General features: G+C 38.9%; 2 long non-coding RNA genes across 2 annotated transcripts; both read left to right on the top strand.

The window, feature by feature from the left end:
- Positions 1 to 4,632: 4,632 nt before the first annotated feature.
- Positions 4,633 to 7,449, top strand: LOC120581493 (uncharacterized). The gene is made up of 2 exons (XR_005647293.1): positions 4,633 to 5,511; positions 6,995 to 7,449. It is a non-coding gene; the product is annotated as an uncharacterized LOC120581493 (long non-coding RNA).
- A 10,954-nt stretch (positions 7,450 to 18,403) lies between these two features.
- On the top strand, positions 18,404 to 20,353 carry LOC120581492 (uncharacterized). Its single transcript, XR_005647292.1, has 3 exons — positions 18,404 to 18,693; positions 19,167 to 19,305; positions 19,789 to 20,353. It is a non-coding gene; the product is annotated as an uncharacterized LOC120581492 (long non-coding RNA).
- Positions 20,354 to 21,859: the final 1,506 nt, after the last annotated feature.

Genomic DNA, 21,859 nt, shown 5'->3' with positions numbered 1-21,859 from the left:
TAAGGTGAGCCATTAAAGTTTATCCCAGAGATAAATGGAGGTCACTCTTTTTGGGTAACCATAGTAGGCCATGTGCTAACGGAGCAAAGGACTAGGGTCTGCAGAGGGAGAAGACAAGCACAGCACAGACATAGAGCAGCACGAAGTCAGGTGGTCCCAAAGAGGGAGGGAGAGACAGAGCAGCTGCTTTTCGACTTGTGAGGTTCAACTATACGTTCTGTATTTTATTTCCTTGAGATTTGCCTTTATCCTCTCATTTGCCCATTTTTTACTTGAATGTGTTTGGATTTCTGTGCCTTATTACCAAAATGCCTTGTCCAAATTCTATAATGCCTTTTTTTGTTAGAGCCTTGATGCCTTTAGGGGTAGAGTTCTTAGTATAACCACTAAGCACCTACTGTATGCAAGAGAAAGGCAGGATTTGTCTTCTCTTTTGACTTGATACAAGTGGGTTTTCAGAAGTCTTGCACCATCATTATACTGACAGATGGCAGTAATGGGCACCAGTTGATGGGAAGACCAGACACAGTTACCTCTTGGGTAAATCATATGATGATTACTCATTTAATGGATGCAGAAAAAGTCAGCACAGGATGCACAGTGGAGAGATCAGCACAAAAATGTGTAGCTTGGTGGCCCCAAAGCCTCACCAGCAGATTGCACAGTTGTAGATGATAATGACTGAATTAGTGAAGGGCACATCATACCTTTTGGAAGAAACCCTGTTCTCTCTAGGCCCAGCCTTATATACAGAAGGGCGGAGCTGCCCTGCACGAGACCATCTCATCTGAGCCACGTGGCAAGCCATGTAGCAGCTTTGCAGTGCACAACAATTGCAGGATACAGGATATTCAGGCATAAATGTCTTTTACTTTCAGTTCTGACTATTACATCCTGGTCTCAGGACATCCATGAATTCAGGGCTTCAGTATCGGCATCCATTTTCCTGATGTCTGTTTGGGCAAGGCATGCCAGCTACTGCTGGCTAACTCTGCAAACCCCAGAACCTTAACACGAGCCTTGGAGAGACTGAGGCAGGTGGAGAGGTGGAGTTCTAAGAAGGATAAACCCAGTGGGATGGGGACTCTCAATAGAAATTAAGTTAACTTATAGAAATAATTTATAGAAATTTAAAGTGCTATATTGAACATGTAAAATGCAGTATTTCTTGCATACCTTGACTGCCAGTTGGAACCTCCTGGGTTTCCAGGGAGAGCTTTAAAAAATACTGATGCATGAGTCACACCCCTAGAACTTCTAGGTTGCAGCCCTGCCATCAAGATTGCACATAGCTCCCTACGTAATCTTGAAGCCATAAGCAGTGATTCCGATCAACTTCAGGAGTTCTGTCTGTTCTCCCATAAGTGGTAACCCTTAGAAACTAGCTGGAAAGGTAGTTTGCAATATGCGATCCCTCTTTTCCAATGTTTTGCCTCTAGCACTTCAGAAAAATGTTTGCTCTCTAAGAAAAAAGAGCTCCAGTGTCTCCTAAATGCTGATAGAAGAAAAGAGAGGTTAGAACTCCACCACGGTGCAGCTTGCTTTATGGTCGAAGTTTGAGCTGCGCTTATTGGAACAGAATTCCATGCAGAAAAAACATCCCATAGTAACTCAAGACCCTTGCTTGTCTTGAAGGGGGAACTTGAATAACTGCTGGACCTTCAGATATAGCTGTTCGGGCTCTGGACAGGCATGCTGTGCAGGAGGCAGCAGACAGGAAATCGCAGCCAACGTCCTGTTAAATTAAACTCCATGGAGCTATTCTCCAGCATTTTCGGAGAAGATTAGAGCCATTTCGTGCCTGCCATCTGTTAGGCTGCCGAGGAAATCATTGCTTCTTTGTGTCGGTGCCAGGGTGAACTTTAAGATCTGATGACATGTGAGAAAATGCTAACTGTTCAGTTGTATGTTTTTGTTTTCCCATCTTGGGTGTCAGTGTCTCCCTAAATTCAAGAAGTCTATCCATTGTTCAAACCTTGAAATTACTGCATGGCCATTTTCTTGAGAGGTTGAGGGGAGATTGTTTACTGAACTGAAGCTCCTGTGTTTTTTGTGTTTGTTTAAGGATGTCGTCAGTAGTCTCATCAAAACCCAAGTCATTCTTGTCAATAAAACAAACAAACAAAGTCCCCTGGTGCCCAGAACTGGAGGTGTACAAAAAGCAGCCAGAAAGAATTTAATGAGTGTAGTTATTGTAAATAGAAACAAGATATAGGGCAAGGAAGGGGAGAAAGAAAGGGGAAAAAACCTACTAAGGTCCTATGTGTCACTGATTAGGTGAGGGCGACTGTGAAGAAACCTTTATTGTCTGAAATGACTTTTCAGAGAATTGGAGGATGTGGCATGGAGGTTCAGAGCCCCTTGGTTCATGTCTTGCTCTCACCCTCCTCCCTCCCCAAAAACAGCAGGAAAAAGTTGAACGCAGGTCTTCTGCTGGTCGTTTGGTGATTGGATCTAAAGCTCTTGGAAAACTTGGAGTCACATGAAGCACTAGATGGCTACACTTTTTAATTACAGTTTTAAATTGGATTAAACTATGCATTAGATTATAATCGGGACTATTCTAGTATGGAAAGTAGTATTTTGTATGTGTGAATTCAGAAGCTAGCGTTATAACTTGTTTCCTTAGGTGTTAATTGTTCTGTCAAGTGCTATGAGAACCATTTCTTCTTAGAAAAAAATAAATGTTAACTATGTTTTAGGGCCTTATTAAGAAAGGCAAGGAATTTGCAGAGAAGAATTGGGGAAGAGAGAAGCGTCAACCAGGCGTTTATTCTCCCTCTACTGCTATCTGCCTCTGAAGCTACTTCCTGGGGGTATCTATCTCCTGCAATTCTCGGAACAGGGTATTTGTACCTTGGGAATATATGGTCATCTCTGTGAGGGATGTGGGAAGCCACAGGATAGATAGGCAAATAATCCCCTTATAGCATTAATTTTTCTCAAAGGTTTGTGGGAAAAACATGATTTTTATATCAAAACCAACATATAACTGTAGAATGTAAAAGTGGAATAGATTCTTAATTTTGAAAAAAAAAAAATGAGACTTAAGAAACATCTTGCTTGGGGCACTGCTTAGAATGCCACGTTGTACATAGCAGGTTGACTATAATGGGAATACCAGAGGATGATGATTACATACGCTTCAGCCTGAGACAAGCGTTTGTAGTCAGGCCATCCCAAACACCATGGGGCCTCCCTGTTCTGCTGATGGGAGTCGGGTCCCTTCCCAGCAAAGCTGGAGAAGCCCTGATGGAAGCCACCTCCAATTCCGGGAACTCCCAGAATTCCCATGCCCCTCAGAGTCACCTGTACACCCCAACAGCATGGCCTCTGCTTGCCAGTATCTTGTAATACAGAATGAGGTAAATACCCAGTAGACTCAGGCAAGCCTTGCCATCAGAGGCATCACGCTTATTTTGAGGACTGAGTGAATGTAGAGCTCTTAGCTGCTGAGAAGGAAGTATGTAAGTATAAAGAACATTTATTGATTGAATGTTAAATTTTAAACTATTTTTCTCTAATTTTTGGGGGGCAGTCATGTAACCTCTTTCATTCAGAGAAAACAGTAGTCAGTAAAATTCTTTTGTCAATATAATGTTTTTAACATACTGTTTTTCTTTATGTAGACAGTTCAGATATACCTATATACTACAGGTTTCTCTACAGTGTTGAATCCTGGGTGTTTGTAAAAATCATTGAGAAGGGGTATAATTAATTGTAGTGAAGTAAAATAACAAACACCTGGAAAAAATTAATGAAGCTATGTTTTGCTTCCTGATTCTTGTAATTATAGTACTATGGTTGGTTCTGCTATAGTCAGACTCTTAACCTTTTTCGGTTAATGAATCTCTTTTCTGTTTTATTCCCTCAGGTATATTTCAACTGTCATCTAGGTGGAAAGTGGACGGCAGGTGCCAGCAAAAATAACCTTTATTTTTATTTACATCGCTCATACTTCTGAGCAAGATATTTAAACAGCGCTACAACTATTAAAGAAATTACATTGGTAATTAAAAATCTCCAAATAGAAGTTCAGGCCTAGACGGTTTCATTGGAAAATTCTACCAAACGTTTAAAGAATTAATACCAATTCAACATAATCTCTTCTAGAGGTTGCTGAGTGTTACTGTGCACCAGGCGCTGTTCCAACTTTTTAAAATATTTTATTTTATTATTAGTTTCAAGTATATAGTACATTGGTTAGAAATTTATATAGTTTATAAAATGATCCCCCTAGTTGCTCTTTCTCTCCTCTGTCTCCACCTAGCCATTACCTTACTGCTGACTGCATTCCCTAGGCCATGCTCCCTGTCCACGTGACCATCTATCAACTACTAATTTGTACTCCAACTCTTTGAACACATATTCTCTATTGAGAATGCCAACTATGGCAATTTCTATTGAGTACCCCAACTTCATTGTTGAAATAGCATATCTTGGTTAGATCTGAATTTCCCTTCACTAAAGTGAAATTTGACAATGAAATGAACATTAGAGTAAGATTAAAATATAAAAAAATCTGAGTATCTGATGTGATTCAAATATAGCCCAGAAGCCTAAACTGGAATCCTGGTTATGCTGTGCCCAAGCATAACCTCTCTGTGCTCTATTTTCTCACATGGGAGGGAGTAATAATAATATGGGAGTAATAATAGGGCCTATTTTTTGAAAGGATGAGAGTTCATGTAAAAACTTGGAACAGTGCCTGGCACACAATAAACACTCAGCAGTCTCTGGAAGAGATCGTGTTGAATTGGTACTAATTCTTTAAATGTTTGGTAGAATTTTCCAATGAAACCATCAAGGCCCGAACTTCTATTTGGAGGATATTTTTAATTACAAATGTCGTTTCTTTAATAGTTGTAGGGCTGTTCAAATATTTTGCTCGGGAGTATGAGAGATGTAAAATTAAGACAATCTTTTTCATAATTCACCGAGCATCTATTTTGCCTCCCCAGTTCACACAGTCGAACAAAAACGTGTTTCTCCAAACACAGTTCTGGGCAGCCCACTCATCACCATATTGTTTATACTTCAAAAAACCCAAGTAAACCTTTTTATTAAAAAAAATAAAGAAATAAATAAATAAAGGCTGAAGTTCTTGTGATTTTTGGCATTTTCTTTTTTTATAATAAACGCGCGGCCTCATGGTATAGCAACAGTTAAATACTGTACATGGCACGAAGGAATTGAATGGTTAGATGTAATGAAACCGTTTTAACAAGAACCAGTTGCAGTGTTAGGTTGTAATTGCAAAGGGACCTGCCTGGACTTTAATTTGTCATCTTGTTTTATTTTAAAATGATACCGGATTTGCATTTCCCAGATGTCAGCGACAACAATGAGTGGTCCCTGGTGACAAGCCGGTAACATCAGCAAAGTTTTAAACAAAAGCCAACATATTTCCTATGAGTTAAAATTCTACTCACTTCTGAGGGAGCCCTGATAAGACTCTTTGTCTTATGACATGGTCGGTCAAGCTGATCATCTACTTCGCATACTTCACAGGTAATTGCAATCTCTCATATCTGTAGAGGGTGTTTTAGTTTATTTACTAAGTACTTCCATATATATTATTTAATCTCTAAAGTAACCCTCTGAAGGTGGAAGAGGTGACACACAGATAAGGGATCAGAGGCTCACAGTGGAAAGTCACTTGTCCAGAGCACACAGCTAGTAAGTGGCTGAATGAGAATCATGGTGTGGCCCCATATTTATCAGACCTCAAATGAAATTTTATAGTAATGCCATATAATACTAGATACATCTGGATATCCCTTGATTTATATTTCCTGATCACAAGCTATTACGTACACCATGTCACATCGTTGTCATGTGATCTTATTTGCCCTCTTTCCAAGAAGTGAGGTCCATGCCGTTTTGACTCACTTGATGTATTTCTGAGTGTGTGTAAAAATATATCTTGTGAAAAGTTCTTTATTCAGTTCCTTTTAAATTATCCTGTTTGCTTATTCTGTTTCTTGCTGTGATCTCGACTACTATGGTGGTAGAGCTAGAATTGGTTAGACTAATTGTAGTTTTTCCATTTGTAAAATGAGGTGTTTGGGTTAGCATCTAGGAAGAATAGAGTCGGATTTGAAAGGGACCTTTAGACCCTATGCTTTCAAATCAGATGGCTCACAGAGCAAGTGTTGGCTAGAATGTCTGCCATTTACTAGCTCCATGGTCTGAGACAAGTTATTTAAGTTTCTCTGAATTTAAGTTTCCTCATTGGTGAAATATAATTAAAAACAGTTATCTTTTTACAGAATTGTCATAAAATGATTAGCACGGTGCCTGGAATACAGTCACCTTTGAAAATAAGTTAGCCACTAAAATAGCTGCTCTCTTTCTGGATTAAGAGGTTGGTTGGCTGGATTACTGAATGCTATCCATTTTCTCATAAAACATGCTGGTTGATGTCCACAGCTTACTGAATAATCACTACTAGTGTTCCTCACTCATTCTCTTGTAGACTTCTGGTCTCAAAAGTTGAATTACATCTTTTGCAAGGGGTACTTGCATTTATTCCCAAATCAGTTTATGCTCCTGGCATTTATAATTATTTAATTTAATTGGCTATTATGTGAACTGATGTATTAGTTTCCTATTGCTGATTTAGCAAGTAACTACAGACCTAGTGTCTTAAAACAATACAAATTTATTATCTTACTGGAGGTCAGTTTGAAATCAGTTTCATTGGACTAAAATCAAAGTGCCAGCAGAGCTACATCTTTTCCTAAGGCTCAAAGGGAGAATCTGTTCCCCTGGCTTTTCCACCTTCTAAAAGCCATCTGCATTTCTAGACTGTGGCTGGCTTCTTTCTCCATTTTCAGAGTTACCAGTGTAGTATTTTCAAATTACTCTTTGACTCTCTACGTCTCTTTCACAAGGTCCCTCGTGATGACACTGGGTCCACCGGATAATCCAGCATAATCTCCCCGTCTCAAATTCCTTAGTTTAATCACATCTTCAGTGTCTCTTTTGCCAGGTAAAGGAACATATTCAGGTTCTGAGGATTAGAGCATGGACATCTTTGGAGGACCTACCACAACTATTGACATTTGAGAGAAGAGAGAGAGAGGAGTTTTTATGAAACCTACTTTCTTAGGAAGGACTCATAAGTTAAACTGAAAAAAAGAATACTACTTTTGAATTAAATGTGGGTGAGACAATTATAAAATTTTGGGAAAATTGTGAAAATCAAGAAGGACTCTGCATCTATATTGCTTCAGAAGTATTTCTGTGTTCTTGCTCCATTTAGAGAAACACTGGAAGTTAGAAAATGCATTATGGTTTTGATTTATGGAAGAAATATGATGCAGAAACCTAGTTAATTCACAGAGAAATTCCACAAAGAAGAGTCCTTGGCTCCACATCAGAAGCCTGGCAAAGGCAAATACATGTATTTTTATATATAAATTGAAATAAAATATTTTAAGTGTTTGAGTACTATTTTTTATGTTTTCCCACTTTAAGATAAAATTTCTCACTTTCTTTGTTAACCAGCCAACTGCCAGACCCAATTGTGTCTGATAAAAGGTTGTCTATTATTTAACCAACCCACACCTCATTCCCATCCCTTCTGCTCTGAGGTTATTCTCCTTGAGTTCAGAGATTCTTGCCATTCTGGTGGGAATCCTGGGCTTCTGAGCATTAGATGAAGGCTAAATCTGACCTCGAACAACACCCATACAACCATTTTTTTTCTTTCTTTTTTGTACCTTGGGTACAAAGAGTTGAGTTACTATACTCTTTAGTTCTTGGCCTGCTATTATTTTTAGTCTGTGCAGAGCCACCCTCTTATTTTTACTTTATTGTTTTAAATTGTATTTTATTTTCACCTTCATTTCTCATTCTCCTTTTTATTCCCGCCCTAATTTATTTAATACTTATTCTTGGATAGCTATGTATTATTAGAAGAAAAATAGTATTGTTTTGCATATTCGATACCTCACACACAATTTTAGGTGAACTTATGCATCTTCTGAAGGCTGTCCTTGGATACTAGGAGGTCTTTGGGTCCAAGATCAAGAAGCTTTTCATTAATCTGCACTATCCAATACAGCATCCTCTAGCCTCATGTGAGTGTTTAAATTCAAATTTTTAAATTCAACTTTAAGTTAAGGTTATATAAAACTGAAAATTAGGTTTCTCAGTCACACCAGGCACATTTCAAGTTCTCAATAGCCATACGTAGCCAGTGGCAGCCACCGTATAGCATAGCCAGAGAGAGCACATATCCACTATTGCAGCAAGTTCTGTTAGATGCACTTCTCGAAGGGATCTGTAAGAACTCTCTCAGCTCTAACTCAGGCTTGTTCTAGTTGGAAACATTTTCTCTAACTAGCACACCTTTGTGCTGTGTGCAAGAACTCATCCCTCAAAACCATGTTAGAGTCCTTGATAGAGCAGTTGAGAGAAAAGATCCAGATTCCGGATGTGAAACTGTCAGTAATGGTTCTAGATCCAGCAAGTTAAAGGACTACAAATATGCACTTACCCCATTGCCCTCTGAAGGAATTCCACACTGACACATGCTGTGATCCTTAAGGTCATAATTATAATCACTCCCACTTGTATAAAACGCTTTATGATTTGAAAACCTGTTGATTTACAGTTGCGTTTAGTGATAGAGTTATTATTGTAACCAGTGGTTGTACATGGAATGTCCACACAGGCCCGCAGGTCAAAAAATAACAGAAGGTGATGTACAATAGGCTTTCACTTTTCCTCATTGAGACACCTGTCAGTCTATCTCAGGAGGTCCTTCAGAGGCTTCTACTCTCTTTGATCTCCTTCTCCTTGCTACCCCTCAGGGCTCTGGTTCCCTCCTGAAATCAGGTATGGAGTTCTCTATTCTGGTCTCTGCTGAGAGGGGAAAGGGAGACCCAATGGCTTTTGCCATTTTTTTTTTTTTTTTTAAAGAGAAGGAGGCTCAGTTATTTAGATTCTACAGAATGGACACAAACTCTTTTCTTTGCTAAATTTGACATTTCTCATAGTGTAACTTCAATAGGAGTGAGGGATGGAAAGAATGAAGTGAGTCAAGGAAAAGAGAAATGACCGGCTGTATGATGGCTGCATTTTCTGAAAAACACTGAGGCTAAGAATGGTTCAGTGTCATGTCTAAGGTTATTTAGCTAGTGAGTCTCTGTGCTCCATTCATTTATCCATCCACCTGTCCATCCATCTGTCTGTCTGTCTGTCCATCCGTCTATGCGTCCATCCGTCCGTCCGTCGGTCCGTCCATCCATCCATCCATCCACCCACCCACCTACCTACCTACCTATGCATCCATCTTAAGAAGCGGAGTTAGGGTGGGTGTTGGCTAAGGCTGCCCTAACATTCTCCTCACCCTGACTAAACTTTAGACAAGTTTCTTCCTGATCGTAGGCCCATGATCTACCTTTTTCTTAGAGCATTTACTTTAGAAAACTTGCAATTGTGTTGTAAATGTTCTACAACCCAGAAATCTTTCTCAAGAATCTGGAAGTCTTCCCTTTGAAATGTAATCATGAAAGGAGATAGTGCCTCTCTCTCCCAGTTTCTCTGAGAGGTTAGGAGCCTAACTGGGAAAGTGACAATTAGCAAAAAAAAAAAAAAATGGCCCTGGACTTTTCTTACTCTCCATACATGCTTGCAGTGGGATCTACTGTCCTTTTATCTTCTAGTTAGGCTGAAGGGATGAGTTTTTTCTGGTTTTATATGTTCTTGTGCTTAATCTATATAGTTAGTTTGGAAAAGTTGTGGAGTGATTCTGATTTAGATGACACCATTATCTTCAGCTAACCGAGAAGCAAACATCTTTAAATGTGATGTAAACCAATCACCTTCCTCACCCCCATATACTTTAATTATTTTTTAATGAAGTCCAAGATATTTTCTTCGTTTAACTTTCTAGTTCTGTTACCTTTATATCTAAATTTATCTTGTCTTCTTTTTTTATGTAGTTTTTAGGAAAGAATTTAGTTTTATTTTTGTGTAGCGATCGAGTTTTCCCCCCAAACAAAAAATATTTTCTTATTTATTTGCATTTTGTCATATATGAATGAAGTATTTATATTCACCTGACTGTGTTTCTAAGATATTTATTCTGTTCTATTGGTCTATTTTTTCTAATATGGCTTTATAGTGTGCCTTATTATCTGATGGCCGGTTTTTTAGTTCTGTGTTTTAAAGTTGATTTAGCTTTGCATCAACCTTTAGTCTTTCATGTAAATTTTAGAGTAAATATGATGAATTTATTAAAGGTGTTCAAGTTGAAATTAAATTGAGAATTTATAGATTAGTGATGGAAAAATTTACATTTAAAAATTATTGTAATTTCCATTTATTCGGATGATCTTTGATGTCCTTTATTAGATTTTAAAATTATTTTCTAGAGAGGCATTGAGTTTTATTGCTTAGCTTAATTCCTAAATTTTATATTTTTCTTGCTTATCTTATTGTTTATCATGTTTTCTAATTGGTTATTGCTGATGTTGAGAAATACTATTGATTTTTGTAGGTCAATCCTGTATCAGCAACATTGCTAAGCTCTCTTACTTTTTCTGTTTGTCTCTAGATTATGTTGATTTTTCTAAATGATGATCATATTTAATTTATAAATAATGCCTCCACTTTCTCACTATTGCATTTGGTTTTACACTCTTGGATGAAATAAAAGAAAATAGTGTTAGATTTGTTCTTTGCTCTCTGTGAACTTCAGTTATGCTTACTCTTACTATGTAATTATTTGGGAGTTGGCAGTACATATACATATACATATTAATTATAGTATTATTATGTTAAACCCATTATGAATCCAAAAACGTCTTTCTTTGTACCACAGAGTAGAAAATATTCAACCTTTGAAGACCAAATGAACTAAGGAAGAGACACAATATCCTGAAATCCTCTCATTTGTGTAATATCTGTTGATCTAAATACCATGGTGAGTTAAGAAAAATCAGACATTAATGTCTGTTTTACTTACCTGATATGAATTTTAAAAATTTGGTCATTATTTTTATTACATAATTTATTATTTTAAATTAAATAAGTAGTAAGTCAAAACATTCTAATTATAAATTATTCAATTCATATAATTCAAATGTTGTAGAATTAGGAAAAAACTTTTTTTAATCTATTTCATATATGCATCTTCATTTCTTCTACCACTATGAATGTTTTTTTGGGCATCTTTTTATCCCTTTTCTTTATACATATGTATATATAACACAACTTTTTTCTTCAGTTACTTTTAAAATATATTCTTCATTGAACTACAATTCATATACCATAAAATTCGCCATTTTAAAGTATACAATTCAGTGATCTTTAGTATATTCACAGTTATGCAACCATTACCACTCTCTACTACAGAACATTTTTATTGCTCTCCAGAGAAATTCCATACCTGTCAGCAGTCACTCTCGTTTTCTCCTCTCCCCATCTTCTGGCAACCACTATTATAGTTTTTGTCATTGTGGATTTGTGTAGTTCAGATATTTCCTGTAAATGAAATCAAACGATATATGATGTTGTTTTAGTTAGCTGAACATGACTTTTTAAAATAAGTATTAATGGGATCATAATATATATTTTATTCTGATTCTTTTTTCTCTTAATAGTTCTATATCGACATACGTATTTCTGTGTAACTATTCTTAATGGCAGTATACACAGAGTAAATACGTTATAGTTTACTCAAGCATTCCGCTATTGATATATATATGAGTTGTAGCCAGTTAATATTCTCGACAATTTCATACTGAAAGTTATTGATACATATATAGTGTGCAAATGTGAGTGCCTTGTCTAGCAGGGGAAACTACAAAATGGAAATAATAATAGTACCCACCTTAAAATGTTATTGTGCAGATAAAACAAGTAACACCAGTGCTTTGAATAATGCTTGGCAAATAGCAAACTCTCGGTATGTGCTAGCTACTATTAATCTTACAAAAATATTCAGATCTGCAGTAGCATAGCAAATGTTTATGATATAATAGTAAGTATAAAAAGCAACCCAGTAAAATAGTGTGTATTCTTTGGTTGCAATTTTGTGAAGACTATATCTACTTATAAATAAAAATTCAAAGGAAATATGTATATATGAAAAGAGTTGCTTTGCTATGATATGATATTGTGGATTGCCTTTTCATGTTTTCAAAACGTCTTTAATGTTATCTAAGTATAAAATTAAAAAGAAATGTAGAGAAGGAAGAAGAAATCTTGACTTGCCCTTGAACACGAAAAAGAGGATCCCGAAAGCACTCAAACTGGGGCCCCCACCCAAAATGATCTGGCCGTCACTGGGATGAGTCAAGACCAAGGTAGCTAGACATGACTTTTCCATCATGATATGAAGGCTTCCTCATGGTTTTCTCTCCCTTCATTGTAAACATCTTTGCTTTATATCCTTGGTTATTCACCACTTATCCACTCAATAGATATTTACCGAGAGCCCACTCTACTCTGGGCTAGGCACTGTTCTAGGCACTGGATAGATGATGGTAAACTTTGGTGAACAATGAGGAAGTTGTTGGATTTTGCATTATAACCCAAGTCTTAGACTTAGGCCAACATAAAGAAACAAGAAAATATCAATGATAAGTGCTATGCAGATGATTAAAATACAAAATGTGATGACATGTCTACTTTTTAGATTAGTGGTCAAAAAAGACTTCTCTGCAGAGGTAACAGTTTGAGACCTAAGTGTTGAAGTCATCCTTGGGGAGATCCTGGGAGGAACATGGCAGGAAAGCAAACAGCACACATGAAGCCTCTAAAGTAGAGACCAGATTAGTGGGTGTAAAGTACAAAAAAAGGCCTGTGTGTGGATGGATAGTGGTGGCTGAAGTGAGGTCAGAGAAGAAGGCAGGTATCAGATCGTGTGGGGCTTTGTAAGGTAGGGCAGGAAGTTTAGGTTTTATTCTAAATGGGATCATTTTAAGTAGAAGAGTGACTTGATTGGATCTATGTTTTAAAAACCATCCAACTGGCTGTTCTGTGGGAAATGGATTTTAGAGAGATTGGAATTAGGGAGATCAGTTGGGGGATATAACAATGGTCCAGGCAGGAGATGATAGTGGCTCAGGTTAGGGTAGGAGCAGTGGAGAAGGAGAAAAATGGTTGTTGATTCTTTTGAAGATAGTTACCTAGATCTGCCATTGAATTGATTGTGGGACCTAAAGGAAATAAGAGCCAAAGAAAAGGCCTCAATTTTTGTCTTGAGTAATCAGGCAGGTAGGTGGTGATGCTTTGTATGCTGAAGAAGACTGAAGACTTTCTGAGGAATAAAAACGTTCTGTTTTCATCGTATTAAAGTAAAAATTTTTATTAGCTATTCAAATAAAAACGACAAAAAAGGACTCAATTATACAAGCATAGGTTTCCAGGAGAGATATGGAATTCCTCCAGTGCAGCCGGGGTATTTAAAACTATGGGATTGGGTGGGCTCACCTAGAGGGAGCGTGTAGACAAAGAAAAGAAAGAGGCCCAGTCTCGTACTTTCAGAGCGTGGGACTTCTGATGTCTGAATACAGATGGATGCAGATGCTCTCCCTGGTCCCGATGCCTCCCACCAATCTCACCAAAATCAGAAGTTCCACAAGTAGAAAATTATTCCTTGCTTCTCATTAAATTATAATTACCTGGGAGAGGTATTGTAGGAAGCCACATCATTATTTATATTTTGGGACGATTGTGGCTAGGATCCCTTCCTGAGTGAGATATTGATGAGGAAAGAGATGGAGAGAGGACTAATCCCAGGTCCATGAGGAAGCTAAACCAAGCACTGCTAAGATTCACAGTGGATGAAGGTGAGGGCATTCGTGGGCCAGGAAGAGACACACAAAGAAGGAGACTGGAGGTCTAAAATCAAACCTCTCCTACACTAGTTTTGCTCAGGATGGTCTTGCAGTCAACTCAGGATGTGCGCCATGTTTATTCCAGGGGGTAAGGGTAGAGCAGATTTCCCACTTAGGCACTTGCCCCTGCACAGCTCATGGCATCTCACAACCTTTGCGCAGTTTTCTAGCCAGACGTGGAGGCAGCTGTAGACAGTGTCCTTGATGCCAGTTTGCTGGGGGAATTTTCCACAAAAGCACACAAGGATTTGTCCCACCCGACTGAGAAAGCTGTTTTACTGGATGGATCTCTATTTATGCATGAGGAAACTTGGCACTGACGAAGCGGTAGCTTATTTTTCTTTTTTGTTTGGTTTTATTTTGTGCTTCAGAAATAGAACAGATTAAGCATTACTTGCTTTTGAAGGCTCCAGCTCTCCCTACAGCATGACTTTAAATTCTGTTCTCCCCAGGCGAGAAAGCAGAAAACATCTCTTCTAGCTTTTGTTAAAAGCAATGCAAATGCAGGGAATACTTGGGAGGGACTTTTTTAAGTTTAATTTAATTTATATGTCTTTGAAAGTAAACCTTGTTTTTCCTACAAAAAGTACACGCTTGTCATAAAGAAATTAGAACAAGTCAGAAAAAATACAAAGAAGAAAGAAAAAAATAAAATTGGATGGTAATTAAAATGGTGAAATAAAATTACCTTACAGCTGGAAGGGACCTTAGAAATAATTTAACAAAACTCAACAAACTATTTTATAAGTGACGAAACTGGGGCTCAGAGAAGTTAAGCAGCTTGCTCAAGCTCGCAAGGCTAATAAGGAGACTTAGAATGTTTTTCTTTCTTGACTAATCTTTTTCTATTGTATCAGGGATTTTCAGTATTTTATTTTTTCCTTTTGAGTCATGAGACTTTCTTTAAGTCAGATCTTACGTAGGAGCCTAACATATACAACAAGGGCTTTCTAGTTGGATGAGAACAGGTGGAGTGAGACACTTGTAGATCTGTTCTCCCCACCTCCCACGACCCCCAGAATTCTCTGGAGACACCCCTATAGAACGCCTCAGGTTCCCTAGAGCAACATTTGATACATTTAATGATCGTTGATTGATATCATCATTCACTTATTTATTTACCAACTATTTATTGAGTATATACTATTGCCAGACGCCTGCTGAAGGGAAAGGACTTCAGCCTTGAACAAAATGGGCAAAAGGAGAAGGCAGGGCGTGTGGGGGGAGTGACACACAGCCTGTCTCTCCTGGGCTCTGTCTCCTACTTGCCTCTGGCAGCTTTTTCTGTTCCTTCCATGGAGTTTGGGCTATCCCTTATCATTTGAATCAGGGACATCACTTGGTATAAACCATCCTGTAATGCCTGTGTGTTTTTTGTTTTTTGTTTTCTCCTGACTTGATTTGAATGATCATTTGGTTCTTCTTTGTTCTGGAAAGATCCAGCACTCCTTGGTGTTCATTCGGAGCTTTCCGGTTTCTCCTGGGCTGACGATGGGCTTCGTAGTTGCCCTGAGACTGTTTCCACTTTTATTAGATGTGAGGAATAATTCCAAACGCTGCCATTTTAGCACCATTTAGATAAACCTCGTAAGGAAATCACACATTCTAATTTCATAGAGGTGAAAAAAAAATCTCCTTTCTGGTGGACACAATTAAGGATTCTATACCTATTGTCCCCTAATGTAGCTTATTATAAGCTTTAGGCTTATAATACAGAAATTATCCCCTTTCCAACATTGCTTGTAATTCAAATCCCAAAGTTTAACTGAGCTGTGTGGTCCCTCTGACTCCCTTCAGCTCCGACAGGAAAGCGAGAGGGGCAGAGTGATGTTGGGGTCCTTGGGGTCAGATCCTGGCCCAGCTCCTCACTGGGCAAGTTATTCAACTTCCTTGAACCTCAGGTTCCTCACCTGTATGTTTATATAGTGGGTATGACATCAGGGTCATCGTGTGATTAAAAGAAAAAGAATCATTGAAAGGGCAGAGTTTATGGCCCAGAGGCAATTAATACATCTTGTTTCCTTCCTCCCTGTCTTTTGAAAGGGACTAATTAGTTTCTTAGGATAATGAATTTACTAGACACCGGACTCACCTAGGGATTGTGTCAAATGCAGATTCAGAGTCAGTAGGTCTGGGGGTGGGGCCCAAAGCTCTGCATTTCTAAGGGCTCCGAGTATTAGCCTGTGTTGTAAGGCCCCAGGGCAGGGATCCTTTGTCTCTTTGGAGTCAGACCCGTGATCGAATTCTGGCTTGGCCAGTTTCCGGCCGGGTGATCGATCTAGGGCAAGTCAGTTTGCCTTTCTGAGCCTATTATCTCATCTGCGGTGATTATGTATCACAGATAAAGCAAAGACTTAACATGAGGCAGTGGGTGCCAGGAGCGCAGCACAGTTATTATTATTGCTATTTTTATTTTAGATATGTGAAACCAAAAACCCTGAACACAGTACTGGTATTGAGAACATGACCTGCAGCTGTTGGTGGAGGGGGCCTCTTGTCAGTAGCACCTAGCATGATGCCTGGCACATAGGAGGTGAGCTGCAGATGCTGACTTGCATTGCACGGGGTGTTCGTACTGGCAGAGGCTGGCTGAGGACTGGGAAGGGTTGCCGCCTGGAGGCATTTGGGCCCTGGTGCGGGTTTGCATGGATGGTCCCTGGAGCTCTCTTCTACAAGGGAAAACCAACTACTCACTGATCACCTGCATCCAAAAAGGAGTTATGCTTACTACTTTTTGTTTCTTTTCTTCCGGAAAACACTAGGATTTCAGGCTGTGGGGTTCTTATTACAACATCAGGCACCGGAAGCCATAACAGCCGAAGCTACTGTACTCGGTCAGGTGGCGCTGTTGACCTGGGCAGGCCGTTTCAGACAGGACTCCCTGCTTTGTCCCAGTGGTGTGGTCACTGTCCACAGGGAGACTGTCATCCAGCTCAGCTACTAAGAAGAGCACCAGTGCTGCAGGGGGCCTCCGGGGAGCCACGCACTCCAGCTCTGCCATTTTTCTGCCTCCTTCTTTGCCTTTGAACTCCATGTCATGACTACACTTCACATTTTTCAACAATAAATTAAAAATAAATTCATAAGTAATATATGCCTATGCTAAAAAAAGGAAATATAGGTAATCGAAAAGAAGAAAATAAGTATCCTTGAAATGTACCACCTTAAGATAAATTCTACTAATATTTGGAAGTAATAATTTCAAAGTTGTGTGTGTTCGTGTGTATGTACAGGCTCAGCTAAGAATATATTTACACTTAATTTTTTTTAATTGTTGAAAAAATAAAAAGAATATTATTTTGTGACATGTAAATTTTATATGAAATTTGCCTCGCTGTCTGAATAAAGTCTTATTGGAACACAACCATACCCATTTGTTTCCATATTATCTGTGGCTGCTTCCTTGATACAGTAGCTGAGTTGTGACAGATTATATGGCCCACAAAGCTAAAAATATTTACTGTCTGACCCTTTACAGAAAAGGTTTGCTGATCTCTGGTATAAACAGTTCCTATTTTGGTAACCCGAACATCTGATTAATGATATATCTTAAATATTTTTTCATGTCAAGAAATACCTTTCTCCGGAATAATTTAGTTTTTCATTAAAAACAAACAAACAAACAAACAAACAAACAAACAAAACACAATACATTTGTTTTGTCCAGATCTGTTGTCTTTATTAGTCATAAAACTTATTGTCCTTGTCAGTTTTTATAGTACTTTTTATTTAAAAAGCATTGTTATCTCGTTTTAATTTTCATAGCCACCTAGTGAGTTAGACAGTCTGAGTTCATGGAAATTCTTTGCTTGCACGTAACAGAAACCAATTTAAGTGTCTTAAACAAGAAAAGGGGATTGAGGAGGATTGATTTAAGATTATGGGATTTGCGTGTCTTTGTGTGTCTGCTTTTTTAATCTTTTTGCATAGATTGTTTTTCTCTGCTGGTAAGTACAAGCGGTGGATTTTGGATGCTAATAGCATGGGTGGTCCCACCACTCTGAATGAACTTAACCGTTCCCTTTTTGGCCCAGTTCTAAATATTATCAGGGAGGGAAATGTAGTTGGCCCAGAATTGGCCAGATTTTATTCCTGGTCCAATCATGGATAATCATTATAGAAAATACTGCTAGGGAATCATTTACAGAATGACTCCTGTATATATTGGGGAGCAGTTAAGAGGGGGTAATTGTGCATTACAGAAATATTTCAAAAGTTATTTACTTCATTATATCGCTCTCATTTTACAGAGGAGGAAATTGTGTCTTAGAGACATCAAGTGAATTACCCAAGTAGCAAAGTAAATTGTCGAATTTAAGTCTACCAACCCCAATCTCAGGTGTGTTTTGAGTACACCGAACTGCTGCTCGTTGATTGCCGTGGACGTGGGATGTTACAACAGTAGCATCCTATTGGGGCTGCAAATCATGGTTTGCTTATTTTTTCATCTTGTTGCTTGATACCTCTTTGGAAGCTGGGAATTCCCTCTGTGTCCCTTACTTTGTCTCCAGGCCGCAGCTGGGAATCGCATGGACAGATGAAGGTTTTGGAATTTTCTCCTGGTTGACTGCTGTGCTCAGGGTACTTTGATCCATCAACAGAGGGAAATTGAGTGAAAATGATCCGCATGCCAATCTGGGCCGGCATCTCATTGCTTAGCCTGGCTTTTGTCTCACATCTTTGCGTCTAATGCCAGCAACTAATCTCCAAGCTCTATTAGCAATGGTTACAGCCCAGTGAACACGAATCTAGAAACCGCTTTGACATGATATCTCATCAGTGAGAGCTGTAGCCACAAAACGTGCAACTGAGCCAACTGAGGAGGATGCCACAGGTACCGTGACTCTGATTTTGAGGCACTTATTGAATAAAATATGCCATAGTTTTATGGATTTTTTTCTTTTAAGCTGAATGAGTTAAATGAACCATGTGGTTTTGTAAAATGTAGCTCTGAAATAGCCCTGGAAACGAGGCTCGCTGGAATCATTCCTTTATGTAGAGAGGAACTCAGGTGTGGAGGACAGGTGCAGTGGGAATTTGTTGTTTGTTACTCAAATAACCATTGCTTTCTTCTCCTCTTATCCCAGTAATTACACTCTGAATATATCCCTTTCCATGTGATTTGGGGGTGGGACTGATCCCACACACAGTTCAAAAGATAGGCTATGATTGACCTATGCCAACCTGCGTATTCTCTCCCTTGGTTGCAGTTATTAATTTGGGTTTAGTCAAATGACTTATTTTAGGACAGCGAAAGATCCCAGGACCTGGGTAGTGCTATTGGAACTGACATTTTCTTTTCCATAGATCCTTTAGGATAAGGATGCGGGCCCTGAAACTAAGGCAGCCATTTTGTCATAAGCATAAAACTTGAGCTGTTGTGTGTGCATGGGGCATATTCACCATATGGCGTCTGATGATGAAGCCGACTCCATGGGTAGCAGAGGTAAGAGGCAGAAAGAAGACAAGATGCCTGGGGTCCTTGGTGATAATGTCTGAGCTACTGAATCAACAAGCTTCATTGGAAACCCACCTAATTCTGAATGGGTTGCTTAAGCCATGTGAGCTGAATTTTAAACAATTTGCCTTTAAAAATTTCCAAAAGATACAAGAAGTATCACTAACTGTCTACTCCGAATAGATTACGTTGGTAATCTGGCTTCTTCCAAAGGTGTAATACAATTGTTACTTGGTGGCAAGCAGGTGTTTCACATACCAGTAAAAGAATGGCAGATTTAGCTCTCAATTTGGATTGAGCTTTCTTGCTTTCTTTTTGAAAGGCTAGTGTACATTTTAGTCAGGGTTGAAAGATGAGTGATTGCTTTATTTGACAGTATTTGCTGTCTTTTGATAGAAAGGGAAATAATTATCTATCAATCTGTTAAATGACTCCCTTTCCTCCATAGTTTATCTTTATGAATTTTCCTAGTGAATGTGGAACTTGAACCCAAGTGGTGCCTTCTCTGACTTGGGTCAGTGAAGCTGCATGAGGGCTGCTCTGGAACGTACCGACCATTTTGAAGCATCTGCACCATGGAGACAGTTCCTTTCCCCACATAAGTATTTGTCTTAGAAGGGTGTATGTGGCTCAATTCTGGCCAATGAGATAGGAATGGAAGTTCTCTGGGGGTGGAATTGCTTCAGGAAAAGGTTGCTTAGCTCTTTGAAGAACAAGGGACCTTGATATCCTTGAATTGCTTTCTCTTTTGGCTTCTTATTGTTGAGATTGTTGCCTCACAATTCTTATTGTTGTTTTATGATGTGAGGCTCATTGTCAGGTTTGTTTTTTTCTCTTTCTTAATTTATGCTGCAGAAAGCATCCTGATGCATTCTGACAGAACCACAGGCAGTAAGGGAGCGTTGATTTCCCCTAGGAGGGATGCTGAGAGTACCTCTCCCTCATTAAAAACAAACTAAACTACATCTGCTATAGTTCCTTAACATTGATCTGGATGTCTTTATTCTCTGTACTTGGCTTTAGCCATAGACAAGGAGTGGTCTGTGTGACTACCAGATTCAGAGGGCTGTTTTGAGCGAAGTTGTGGTGCTTGAATCCTATATCTGATTCCTATCAATTTGCTAGCTTGCTCTGATACACACTTATGAAGCATCCCTTTTGTAAGTGAATTCAGGGGTAGTATTTTAAAAAATATTAAAGAAGCATTACAGTAGTAGGAGTTAATGTATAAATCAAGATATACATAAAAAATTAAACATATATTCTTTTTATTCTCTGAACTAAACTTGAAAAACTGCTTCCCAAGTGATAGAAGTTGTAGTGCACATAGTTCATTAAAATGGTCATGGTTTACAGATCATTTGTGGATTTGTAGACATTGTTGGTGTGATCTTTTGTTGGCATGACTGTCACATTCTAAATGACACCCTGGGGTTTGACACGGAGAATGAAATCCAATTCTTCTACCCACCTCTCTGTTCAATTGATAGTCAGTAGGTGACTTGCAGTCTTAAAAGTAGAGAATTTCTTTTGAAATCAATAATATTGTTCATGGTCCTGAGATCTCTTCAGTTTCTGCTGAACCAAGCGATTACATTAAAATTTTTTCCTAGATTTTATAACATTGCCTACGATTTTTATATGATCAAATTCTCTCCTATCAACTAAGCCATGAAAGTCATTTACTGGAATGGCATTTTTAATTAAGTTTAATCCATACTTCAGGCCAAATGAGGTGGCACAGCATGAAGGGTAAGCACACACCCTCCATCACCAAGTTGCCTGCATTTCAATTTGGACTCTGCCACTTAGATTTTAAGTAGCCTCTCCATTCATCTGTTTCTTTATCTGTGAAATGGGAAAAATCATGGTAATAATAGGACTCCAAAAAGTACTCTCCCCTCTTGGGAGTGCCAGCTGGAGAGTCGGAGCCTCTAGCCATTGGCCTGAGCCTGTGTGGCTCCTACTATCTCCTGACCTGACCACCTCCTGTCCCCATCTTTCTCTGGTTCTCTCAGAGCCTGGCTCCTGGTGGCTTCAGTTCCCACAAGTGGCCACACAGAGATGATTTTAGGAAATGACATCCCGAGGTGAGCAGTCAGAGTCTCTGTAGTCCGCATGGGCGTGCAGAGGTTAGCCGTGTTGCCAGAGGCATCCTCCAGCCCACGTCTGCCAGAGCAGGACGTACTCTGGCAGGTGGATGAGCATGCCTAGCTCTTGGGGATCCCTGGGAGAACCTATGGTGGGGAGCAAGTATACAAATGCTTTTGGGAACTTTGTCTTAGGCCTCAGCCAGTCAGAAAGAATACCAGTTGTGGGGTCTTAGAGGTCCCAAATGTGCCAGATATTAACCCCTTCATTGCTGGATTATAGAAGGGTTCTGGGGATGCTGGAAGGAGGATTTGTTTTTTGTTTTTTGTTTTTGGAGAGCTCAAGGCTGTGGCTGTTTATTAAAACTACAGTTATATTTAACATTTTATAAACCAGGACTTCCCCGCTGGTGAAAAATAGCAGAATACCAATCAAAGGGGAAGTAGGAAAG

Source organism: Pteropus medius, unplaced genomic scaffold (genome assembly GCF_902729225.1).
Source record: "Pteropus medius unplaced genomic scaffold, Ma_sr-lr_union100, whole genome shotgun sequence".
NCBI lineage: Eukaryota > Metazoa > Chordata > Mammalia > Chiroptera > Pteropodidae > Pteropus > Pteropus medius.
The sequence above is the reverse complement of the archived record's forward strand: the minus strand, read 5'-3'. Positions and strand labels throughout refer to the sequence as shown.